This window comes from Phascolarctos cinereus, unplaced genomic scaffold (assembly GCF_003287225.1).
Source record: "Phascolarctos cinereus isolate Bilbo 61053 unplaced genomic scaffold, phaCin_HiC Scaffold_1;HRSCAF=81, whole genome shotgun sequence".
In the NCBI taxonomy this organism is placed as follows: Eukaryota; Metazoa; Chordata; class Mammalia; order Diprotodontia; family Phascolarctidae; genus Phascolarctos; species Phascolarctos cinereus.
In genome coordinates this window covers 72,085,793-72,098,195 of record NW_027555514.1, presented here as the reverse complement: position 1 = coordinate 72,098,195, position 12,403 = coordinate 72,085,793, and the positions used below count along the sequence as shown (strand labels likewise).

The 12,403-nt window shown below is 40.3% G+C and overlaps 1 protein-coding gene across 3 annotated transcripts in view; it reads left to right on the top strand.

The window, feature by feature from the left end:
• Window positions 1-5,898: 5,898 nt before the first annotated feature.
• CUL2 (cullin 2) overlaps window positions 5,899-12,403 on the top strand; it is a 109,920-nt gene continuing 103,415 nt past the window's right edge. Inside the window, exon 1 of one of the 3 annotated variants that reach the window (XM_078152296.1) lies at window positions 5,899-5,994. The gene's annotated coding sequence lies outside the window, so the exon portion shown is untranslated. Of the gene's footprint in view, window positions 5,995-6,048; window positions 6,191-6,533; window positions 6,835-12,403 lie in introns of those variants that run through there. The other 2 variants (XM_020990430.2, XM_020990429.2) reach the window with 2 other exon arrangements.

Genomic DNA, 12,403 nt, shown 5'->3' with positions numbered 1-12,403 from the left:
AGGATTCCTCTGCCTCTGCAGCCTTTTCCTTGGATTAGTCCTTCATCCCTTTCTGTGCTCTGATCCTGACTCTTCAGACTTCTTTCTCCACCATATTCCATGGAGGCATCTCATTTCCTACCTTCCTTTTCTGTTTCCTTTTATGTGTTGTCTTCTCCCATTAAGCTGTTAAATTCCTTGAGGACAGGTATTGAATTTCTTTTTGTTTGTATTTGTATTCCCACCACTTAGCACAGTGCCTAGCACTTAGTAAGTGCTTAATTAACACTTGTTGAATTGAATTGAATTGGATAGTTCCTCCAGGAACTTCCGTTCTAGGGAAAGGCCCAGGTCAGTCACGCTCAGTCTTCCTTCTTCTCTGGGCCCAATTACTTGACCTTATATCTATATAACAGGTGTTATATATCTAATATATCTATCGGTTACATCTAATCTGTCTCTATATCTACATATAAATTAATATTTAATTCTATTTATAATCTGGAGACATACATACATATAACATAAATACACATATATATGTATAGATACATATGTAGTATATCTGTATATATAGACATATATACATGTTGCTTGTCCCTTCTACTCCCCTTCAGTAAAAAAAATACCAAATGCCAAGTCATGTAAATACTGTCACATTCACGGCATAAATATAATATATGCATTGCACACAAATATGTATACATGTATGTATGTCTATTAAGCCTGTGGCCCCAGAGATTGTGGTTCTTGATTCAATCTTGGGTACTAAAACCACATCAAGTTTCTGAAGCTCTCCTGGTTATACCTTCTGTATATTGTAGACCAAAATATATGGCTAAGATAGAAATCCACAGTATGTGACATCATATATTATAGTTTTGTACCAAGTACCCAATACATACACACCTTCAATGGGCACCATCTGGTTACATTTGTATGTTATTAAGGAATGAAGACCAGTCAAAGAGAGGAGTAAAGCTTAAACAAAAGGTTGGTCTAGGCTTAGGAGATAAGGAGAGGACCCCACAATGTAATATATAATTAACCTAGCTAGTTAGATGTTCAAGATAGGCTATCTAAAAATATGCCATCTTTAGGATACAAGTGTGACAGGATGAGAAAGAGAAATAGAGTCTTTATCTTAGGTGTTAACACGTGGAAGGCCAGACACCTGCAAAGAGGATGTTAATGAAGAGATGTTTCCCTGAACCCATGTTGTCTGTTCCTTTTTTTTTTTTTCTTTGCTGATTTTAAGTGAATGTGTATCCAGGGATGGATTAGAACATGTTATCACCTTGTGAGTTTCAAAAGGTTTGAAATGCTATCAAAGGTCCAGCCATAGGAACTAGTAGCAGGATCTTCTAATAAAGGAAGAGCTAAGTTTTTTGAGGCACCAGCCCTGAGTAATGATACAAATGATGTATCCTAGAAGTTAATCAATCCAGCATAGGAGAACCATGTCCTGCAAGCAAGTGACCGCCTCCTTCATTTTTATGCAGCACTTGTCTGTGAACTTCATGGGACCCCCAAAATGAAGAAAAGGATGCAAGTGCCAGAAAGTATTCCTCTCACTAAGGAAATGAGTGAAATGTTTTATTTCAACCACTTTAAGTTTGAGCTCACTCTTCCTAAGGGTTGTATAGGAGGAAGAGAAGAAAATATAAGCATTTATATAGCACTGTGCTAAGCACTTTTTACAAATATTGTCTCATTTGATTCTCACAGCAACCTTGCAAGTGAAGTGCTATTATATTCCCCCATTTAACAGTTGAGAAAACTGAGGCAAACAGGTTAAGGAACTTGCTTACCATCATGTGACTAGTAAGTGTCTGAGACTGGATTTGAACTCACGTCTTAGTCTAGGCTCTGCACTCTCTCCATTGCACCATCAGTTCCTTGTAACAGGTGCAGGTGAGGTAAAGAGAGTGTACTTCCCAGTTTAGGGGGATATTTTTGTACTTTTGTCCTTACCATAGCTTCTTAGTAAATATCCCTTTATAAAAGCCAATTAATGTCAGCTGATTAATTGAAATTGATGAGATGTCAACTATTAATTGCTCTTGAGGAAGCACACTGAATGAGGGTTTGTGAAGGATAGCACTAAAATAAATAATCCCTCAAGGTTACCCCTAGAATCCTAAGGGTAGCAGTGGTCATTGCCCTCTGGAGAGTCAACCTGCTTATGCAGCTTGGGAGAATGAACCCAGATAGGGGCCCAAAACTTAAAAACTAAGATTTTATAACCAGACCCAATACACAGGCTGTGGCTCCTAATAGCACTTTAGCACCATTCATCTCTGAGTTCTTCTGAACTGAAATCATGACTAGATAGTAGGATTCCTTCTAGTGATCTCAACCAAGAGATGAATTAGTCTTATATGTCCATCTTTGTTTAATCTTCTGAAATTCCAAAGCACAGATTAATAGGCACCTGTGGCCCTAGCCCAAATGGCAGTAGGTATGGAGTACTGCCCATTATGTTGTTCATGATGGCAGTAAAAGCATTGATCAGAAAGGTTACTTGATGACACTACTGAAATTTAATAAACTAATGGTCATTATAACTGGAATGCTGTGATATGGAGTGAACAGTTCCTACCAGTGAAAGTACCTTTATTTCACATGTAATAGATGCAGGTGTCTGGATAAATCCTTACACTATAGCCCCTTGACTAGGGTGATCTGCTCTTTCTCTAGGCTAGCTCTCTCACCCTAACTTGTCCTAACACTATAAATTCTGGGTTCCTAGAGAAGTACCACAACCAAGTGGCTACAACTTAAACTCTCTGGTGGTACTAAGAGTAAATCTGTTGTGCAGGGAATGAGGGATAAATACCCTCTACTTGTTACTGTAGTTCATTAGCCTTCACCACTGTGATTCCCATCTACACAAAATAAATCTATCACAATGATGACACCATTAACCCTTTAACATAAAACATTTATTTAATGAGAAAGCAAAAAAAATAATAATTAATACTTGCAGTTACTTAGTATAAGGTAATGCATGAATAATCAATACATCAAAATTAACTCATAAGCTTGAGTAATATTCTTCCACTACTACTCATAGTGTTCGTGGGAAAGAGTAGGCACATAATAACAGAAACCTAGCAGAGAGACACATGAGTGAGGACAGCCATATGCTTGGGGCAACTTGAAATTCTGGACTGCCAGCCTTGATGTTCTTGATCTTTTAAGGATCAATCTGGCTCACAAAAAGATACTTTTGCAAATGATTCTCCTTCTGGTCCCTATCACTGAGCAAATATTCTCCTCGTTTACTTTGGAATTGATGAAACAATGACAAGCTCCTTCAATTCACAATCACCCCTTAAAAAAGACACTGAGAAAGTATCATGCAAGCATCATAAAGTCTAAAGACAAGCAGTTCTCTTTCAGTCAGAAAACTGCAAAGCTCCACACTTTGGATCTCTAGGCAATGCAAACAAGCCCAGTCTATCCTTTTTTCCACAAAGTGTTGCATTTTCCTATTATCATCGAGTCTCTTTTTCTGCCCACCAGAGATGGAGGAGAAACTAGCTGGACCTTCAGAGAAGTTTCACCTCTTTCTAGCTGTAGATGGCAATAGAGAGCAAGAGCTAAAACTACAGTCTAGTTCAGCTCTCCTCCAATCAGAAGGCTCCCAGTCTTCAGCCAGTTCTGCAAAGTAGGTTCTAATACTAACCCTGAGAGACTGTGAACCCCAAGTGATGTGTACCTCAACAGGAATTAACCACTAGTACTCTAATAGCTTCTAAAAAGGGCATTTACTGATAAGATACAGCAAGAAGTTACAAAGCATTCTTCCACCCCAACTCCCAAACCTGGGGACGTACTTTCCCCTTGCATGTTTTTCTCTCTGGAGAGAGGGAGTTCAAACTCTCAAGGGAATGGGGCACAATAATAATGATGATAATTAACCCTTATATAGTGCTTACTTCGTGCCAGGCACTGTGCAAAGTGCTTTACAATTATTATCTCATTTGATCCTCACAACAATCCTGGGAGGTTGGAGCTATTATTCCCTTCATTTTACCGATGAAGAAACTGAGACAGGCAGAAATTAAGTGACTCACCCAAGGTCACACAGCTAATACAAGTGTCATAGGCCAGATTTGAACCCAGGTTTTCCTGACTTCAGGCCCAGTGCTCTATCCACTGTGCCACCTAGCTGCCAAAGTAAGTGTAGAGAACATATGGGATCCTTCCTATCTCCAGAAATCTGTACTACTCTGGCAGGTTCTGTTGTTGACTCTGGTTGCCAGTGAGACCCCCTCTAATTGTTCTGATGGACATCTCCAATTTATAGTTCACTGAGAGATTCCCATCTCAAGAGATTCATTCATCAAAGATCAGGAAAGAAACAGAAGTCTTACTATTCTGGGAGGGGTAATAAAGAGCCAGTTATCTCTTGCTTGGTCATCCCCACTACCAATCAGCTTAAAGAAATCCTCCTTATTTAAAAACCATCAAGGAAGAGAGAAAGATCTGCTGCACTAAGTTCTGATGTATACTCCCCTGAGTCATCTATCCCTCTGGTTTTTCAGTCAATGAGAAGACTGTCACCATATAGGACTTGCCACCCATGTCTGGAAACTAGCTCCCATAAGTTCCATATGTTAGACTGGAATTAGGCAAGAAATATCTATGCCTGTTCTATGTAATTCACCAGGAAGGGAAAATCCAAACCATGATTAAGAAAGGGTCCTTACTGGCCAGTCCCCCAATTACATAATACAAATAATTTAGTAATACACATATATTTTAAAGCTAGGTCTACTATGTTTTTGACCTGTCATCTGTAGAGGAAATTCAGCATTTTAAATTACATTTAAAGAAGTATTTGTGCCAGAAATGCTTGCCTTTAATCTTGCTCTGCCCTTGAGTCTCTTAACTACTTTTCTAACTCCTTTTCAGGGACCTTCTCATGTTGCAGACCCCTTTATCCCTGTGGCCTCTTCCTCTTATGGGTTCTCTTGGGACCCTCCATTTGAGGGGGTGCCTACCAATGTCAGCCATGGGTTGTCTTCCCCTATTAAAGTGTAAGATTATTGAAGGAAGAGACCACTTTTTTTTTTGGCTTTTATTTGTATCCCCAGGGCTTAGCACAGTTCCTGGTACGGGGTAAACATTTAATAAATGCTTTGTCTAAGATAAATTTTAATGGGAAAACTTCATGCTGTTTAAGCACCAAATTTTTACAAATTGAGATTCACTGCAGATTCAGTGTATTTAGGATACACCTGGCCCTGTGGATTAGGACTGCAAGGTAATATTGGAGAAGACCGATTGTGAAAAGCAGGTGGCAGCCAAGAACAAGTGTCATGATTGGGTTAGAGTCTCCTCGGGGTTCTCTAAAGATTAACAAAGAGGGACTATAAAATTTAGACCCAGAAGAGACCTGCAAATCCAATCTCCTCATTTTACAGATGAAAAAACATGGAGACTGTGAGAGTTAAGCGACTAGCCCAGATTCCCTTATTCCTTTGCTCAAGAGTTAAATGAAGAAGTTACATTATATATAGCATGCATGCCAATTATATTGGTGAAAGGGGGAAGAACTGCTATCTTTTGGCTGTGGGCATCAGGCTATATCTGTATGTAGTTTTATATTTGGGAAAGAGCTTGTTGGCATGATTTTGTCATTAAGTATATAAGAATGCATGTAATGATGTTAAAGTGAGAAACATTAGGTATGAAAATTCATATAAAGTTTGTGAAGATTGCTTTTTAATTTATTTTAAAAACTTAAAGAAATAGTTGTTCCCTTAGAAGGCATATACACTCCCAGCAGGTAGAAACAATGACGAGACGTACTCATGAAAAGAGGGCTGGACTTGAAGTCAAGAGTACCTGTGTTTCAAAACTGTACCCATTTTGCCAAGTCATTTCCCCTGCCGTGGGCCTCAGTCTTTCATCTGTAAAAAGGGAGGCTTGGATTAGATGATTTCTAAGAAACCATCCGTCCAGATCTGATCTAAGATTCCAGAACTGATTCTAAAAATAAAGGTAGCCATGCTTCGATGTCTTCTTTAAGATAATATTTGGAAAGCGCTTAATGGCTGGCAGAGAGGAGGCGCTTAATAAATGTTTATTCCTTCCCCTTTCACGGTGGGTACCAAATCACCCCAAGTTCTGCGAACTGTGTTTGCCCCCGTTCTGGGGCAGTGAGGATGGGGAGTCCACGCTGCAGGTGTTTTTGGAGGTGAGAGAGAGGGACCTTTGCAGGTTTTGGGAGTTGGTGAGTTTCAGTGCGTGTGTGTGTGTGAGGGGGGCGGGGTACGGTGCAGGAGATGCAAGGTCCCCCCCACCCATGTGGGATCGCTGACTTGGGGTCTTAATAGGGCGTCTCTAACTTCCGGAACCCTAAAGCCCTGAGTCATGGGCTTGTAGAGCGTGTGGGGGGCCCGGGGGCTGGGGAGTGGGAGGAGGGCAGCGGGAGACACCCCCCCGCCCCCTTTCCGGTCTAGGCCCGCTAGGGACGCCTCGCTCCCTCCGGCTCCCTCGGTCGGGACAGCCGTCTCACACCTCAGTTTCTCGTTATTTATTTATTTATTTACTTAGGGCGGCCTTTTGCAATCGCACTAAGTTGCTCCCTCCTCGCTCGCCGTACCTCGGATTCTACCATCGCCTGGAGAGCCGGGAGGGAGGTCGGAGTCGGGAGAGACGACGGGGGTGGGGGGGTAAGAGAGGAGGAGGAGGAGGAGGACGAGGACAGCGACCAGCCGACCCAGCCCGCGGCGGGTCCTCCCCTTCTCCCTTCCCCCTTCCCCTCCCCCTCTCCGCGCCGGGGGCATCCTCGGACCGTGGAGACCCGCATCTAGTCCCTGTGCCCGCGCGGGAGGCCTGGTGAGTGGCGGGCGCGCGGGGGGCGCCCCGACCCCGGCGGGCCGCCGGCCGCCTGCCCCCTCCCCTGGCACCAGATCCCCCCTGCCCCGGGGGGCCCCCTCCCCACCCCCTTGCTCGCGGGCCCGGGCCTCCGGGGCAGCGCAGTCACGGCAGCGCCGTGACGAGGGGGCCGAGCTGACAGCCCGGCCCCGGCCTGGCCCGGCCCGGCCTTCCCGGCTCCCCGCCCCTCGCCCGGCCTTTCCAGACAGGTAACCCTGCCGAGGGCCTGGCCCTGCGGCGCAGCCGAGCCGGCCTTCCCGGGCGGCGGCGGCGGCGGCCGCGGCGGCGGCGGCGGCGGCGGCGAGGTTCTGGGAGGGGGCCCTTGAAACCGCCCGGGCCCAGGCCCCAGGCCCCAGGCCTCCCCCGGCCGGCGGCCTTGGCCGCCCCTTCCTTGGCCCCATTTCCTCCGGAGGGAGGGAGGGGGAGGAGGAAGGAGAGGGTGTGGGGTATAAATAAAACGCGCATCTGTGTGCATGTGTGTAACATACACATGTGTGTGTGTGGGGGGGTGCCCCGAGGTCATCTTCTTAATGAGCCCCGCGGCAGGCAACGTTTTCACTTTGTTCCCTCGAGCGCCCCAAGAAGATGGGGCGCTCCTCATCCTCCTCTGCATCCAGGCTCCAAGGAAATGCACGGCACCTGGGGGCTGCACCCCATTTCCTCCCCCTAACACAGCAGAGGTACCCACAAGATGTCTATCTGTGCACGAGACTTGCCCAGTCACTCATTCGCCTCAGTTTGAGGACCCACAAAGTGGGCTTTGCTGGGTTAGGCTTCTGCCCTCTGGAAATTTACATTGTCCGAAGGCTGTATTAAATTACTGCCGCCCCCCTCCTTTCAAATTTAGCATTCATGTGTGCCTCTGGCATACCCAAAACACGGAGTCAGATTAAGTACCAGGCACTGTGCTAAGTGGTGGGGGTACCAAGAAAGGCAAAAACAGCCCCTGATATCAGGAAATTCACAGTCTAATCGGGAGAGACACCTTGCAAACAACTGTGTACAGACCAGATAGAAACTGGATAAATTTGAAGGAAATCTCAGAGCTATGCACTTAAATTGAGGAGGACCAGGAAAAGGCTTTCTATAGAAAGCGGGGTTTTTAGTTGAGACTTGAAGGAGGCCAGGAGAAAATGAAGACCAATAGAATTCCAGGCATGATGGACAACTATTGAAAAGGCACTGAGTCTGAAGATGGGGTGTCTTATTTAGGAACAGCCAAGAGGTCAGAGTCTGTATTGTAGAGTAAGTGGAGGGGAGAAATAACCTTGTTATTGTACAAGCACAACATTGAGCATATGCTGGATATTGGAAGACATGTCTTACTTGGTTTATTGAAATGTAGATTTTGTATTCCTTAAATAGAATCTACTTTGTGAGAAGGGCCTTTTTTAAAAAAATTAGATCTATGTATCACCATTATCTAAGACGGTACTTGCAGCACATAGTAGGTGCTTTATAAATTGTTTGCTGAATTGCATTGAATTACAATAACGTCCAAATTTTGAAAGATTATGCCTTTTACTTCAATTGAAATAAATTTCTCCAAGAAAGAATGAAGTGTAGGCAAAATATTAGACTCTATCCCTAAGACAGTCACAGTTCTTTGAGGAATATATATTTACTGATGGTCAGTAGAGGCTTGTGAAAGAACATTCTACAGCATGCACACAGTATTTTTTTTTAAATTCTCTTTCCTATTTGTATTTCTACATGTATGATATAGTCATACATGTCTCTGGCCCTTGTGAGACTTTTAAAATTAACTACCAGGCATCTATATACCATTTATTTCCATATATATATGGAACATAGCAATATATATGGAATATATACATACCAACACATCAGTGAGTGTGACTCTTGTATATCTTTATTTCCATAAATGTCTTTTACTTGATGCCTACATTACTACTTGAAAAGCTGCTATATTTACTGATGCTTTTTAGCTAGTTGTTACAGTGTTCAACCTTTTTTTCCCCCTAGTCTCTGTATCTTTTAACAAGTGAATATACTCTCTAGACTGATTAGATGGAAGGTCAGATGGACAAAATAACTTTAAACTGTATATGCTTTTGGTTCAAGGTTAAAGTATTTTGATAGGTTAAAAAATTAAGTAGATTTTGAAATATCTATACCAAGATTAATAAATAGCTTAAGTGATTTTTAAGAAATTACCTATTGTCTTTAACAGGTTATTTGGAAGACATTTTTATTCGTTGTTATTTCAGGTAATGATTTAATTTGGCATTATTGGCCTCAAGATTGGTCCTCTAAATCTTATAGTAGGCATACTTCTGGCTATTGTTAACTCTTGAAAGAAGCAGCAGACATCTGAAATATTTTCAGTAAATTAGCACTGTTGTTGACCAAAGATTACTAGCATTTGAAATGGGTGGTTGATAACCTCTTTAACCACAATTAATGATCCACATTTTTGTTCAGAATTCTCTAGCTACATTAAAGAAAACAATTTATGCTTTAACTTAAGTACATAGGTTGTTCTCCATAGTTAGTTTAATGCTTGAAGATTTATTATTGATTCCTGCTTTTATTACTACTTTAAACTTTGTTTTGAATTGGAAATGATCTATTGTAGAATGTTGGACATCATAGATCCCCTTATTAAGTTATAACACACTGACGAGGAGACTGTAATTATGGACATGTGAAACTTTTTGGGATGATTTTAAATTAAACCTTTGATTATATAACTTGAAGGTGATATTTCTTGAAGTTGCTCTGGAATAGTTTTTGAAGACGGTTCCTTATTCAGGGAAAATAGTCCTGAAATTATGAAATAAAACTGAGGGTTAAAAATTATTATTTGTCATATCTGGTACAGTTCAGGTGGAGTTGTTACTAGTTGTTTGATGCTTACAATTTTCCTTTGACTATATTAGATGGTAGGTTTTTTAGATCACTATCAGGGTCGTAATATATTTATCTGTGATTTAGTTCAATTACTTGGTTTTTCATCTTAATTAGCTGTTAATTTTTCTTGCTTATATTGACTGGCTACTCTGTACAGCTTGTGTCCTTTTTACAGAAATATTGATCTTTGATAGAAAATGAGTACCTTTTGAACTGTAATTTATTGCATCTTTGCTACAATGTTTGGAGACCCACATTATTTTAGTAAACTTAGAGTAGGCTTAAAGGAATGGATAATGTTCTGATTATCTTACCCTTCTTACTATTCATTTCAAATATTTTAATATAGAAGATAATGAGGTTCATTGTGGTACAGTAGAAAGTGGAAGTGATTTGGAATCAGAGGATCTGGGTTCAAATTTTGACCTCAGTTAACCTCATCTGCAAAATGGAAGTGTTAGGCTAGATCAGTGGTTCTCAAACTTTTTGTTCTAAAGACCACTTTATAATTTTAAAAATTATGAAGGACTGCTCCCAGAGACTTTTGTTTACATGGGATATATCTATTGATATTTACCCTATTAGAAATTAAAGCATCTTAATAGTATTATGAAAACAGTTTTGACCTCATGGACCCCCAACAGAGCTCCTAAACCATACTCTAGATCAGTTGTTCTTAACCTTTTTTGCGTCATGTAGAGTTTGCGTCAAACTACTCTTTGGTAGTCTGGTGAAGCCTATGGACCTCTTCTCACAATAATGTTTTTAATTTCATAAAATAAAATACACAGGATTAAAATGGAAGTTAATTATATTGAAATACAGTTGTCAAAATATTGAAAATTTAAGTACATGAGATTAATAACACCTAGTGTAGATGGTCTTTGAGGAGGTCTCTTCTAGCTTTAAATTTATTATCCTTTCTTACTGGTATTATTCAGTTGTTACATTACTGGTTGATCTTTCTTGTTTATTGCATGATCTTATCAAAACCAACAACAACAACAAAAATGTCCTCATTAATTAGTTGTAAGTGGAATTTTTATTCTACTTACTTCTTCCTTAGATCTTCTTAATTCACTGAAGCAGAAGTAAAACATTTACATTTCTAATAGCGATCTCGTTTTAGAGAAAGTTATACGAATGTTGAATTGGGTGGCTAAATAGGGGGAAATCATCTTATAAATAGATATTAGCTAAACATTAACATAAAAAAAACTAGTTCCCCCAAATTTCTTTGTTTCATTTTCTAAAAATATACCTCTGAACTTTGGACAAGGAAAACTTGGGTTCAAGGCCCATTTCTGATACATACAGGCTATTTGACCCTGGGCAAGTCACTTAAATTCCCAAGACTATACCATCTCTGTAATACTATACTGTAAATTGCAGCAGAAGTGCTGATTTGTTTTGGTAGAGGGAGTCTCATCATTCATGTCTTCCCTGTTTCAGTGAAGTTCCAGGGTCGGTATTCCTTAAGAAATGACCATAAGAATTCAGAGAAATTTGGAAAGATTTGTATGAATTAATTCAGAACAAAATAGACAGAAACAAGGCTGCAATTAAATGATTACCACAATGATATAAGGGGGGGGAAGTCTGAATAACTTCAAAACTGATCAATTCAGAAATGAATCATGACTTTGAAAATGGCATTCCTCCAGTTTCTCAACAGAGGGTTGACTAGAAGTTTGGAATAAGGTATAGATTTTCAGAACTGGTCAAAGCCGTGATTTGCTTTGCTAGACTTTATTGATTATAGGAGAGGGCTTTATTTGGGAGGGAGAAAAAAGTGGGAAATGACAACGATTTAAGAAATGGAAAAAATATAAATAAAACATTTTTAAAAGAAAAAATAATATACTTACGCCAAAATGACACATGACATTTTCCTATTTTAGCTAGTATTACCATTAAAAAAAATTTCTAGAAAAAGACTGCACAGAAATTTTAATAGCATTTATAAGAAATTTGTTGTCTCCTCTTATTAGAATGTAGACACTTTGAGGTCAGGGACTGTCTTTCCTTTTGTATTTATATCTACAAGGATTGGAAAATAAGAAGTGTTTAATGTTTTTTTTTCTTTTATTCATTCCCTGGGACCTAAATTATAAGGATTTAGGGAGGCATCTTTTACCTTAATTATTAATGGAATGTTTTATGTTGTTCATATTCATTGTTATCTTACATGTACATACTAAAAGATCTTACTGGATCTGTGATTTTGTATATATGGGTATCTGGGGACAAATACCAACCCATCCATCTGTACCTTCTAATCCTATATGTTTCTTATCTATATTCTCACATATATCTTCTACAGAGCTTTATTTACTTAGTGTACTAGAGGCCTTCCTTTACATATTTTAGCATTTTTTAGCCACTAGTGTAGAAACAAGGATTTTCTATAAGCAGACCACATCTTTCCAGTCACACTCTTGATTGAAAAGTTTAGCAAATGGTACTACTGTCTTTATTTATAGAAGAAGGCATTATAAGGGTGGGTAAAAGCCCGAGACCTCCCTGGAGTATTAACTCTACCCTGGCAAGGTGAAATCATTTAACAGGTGAGCACTGTCTTGATTGTTTACTAGATAGGGACCCACTGAGGTGCTGAAAGTTTATTGAGCTTAATTGGAAGATTTGATTTTGCCCT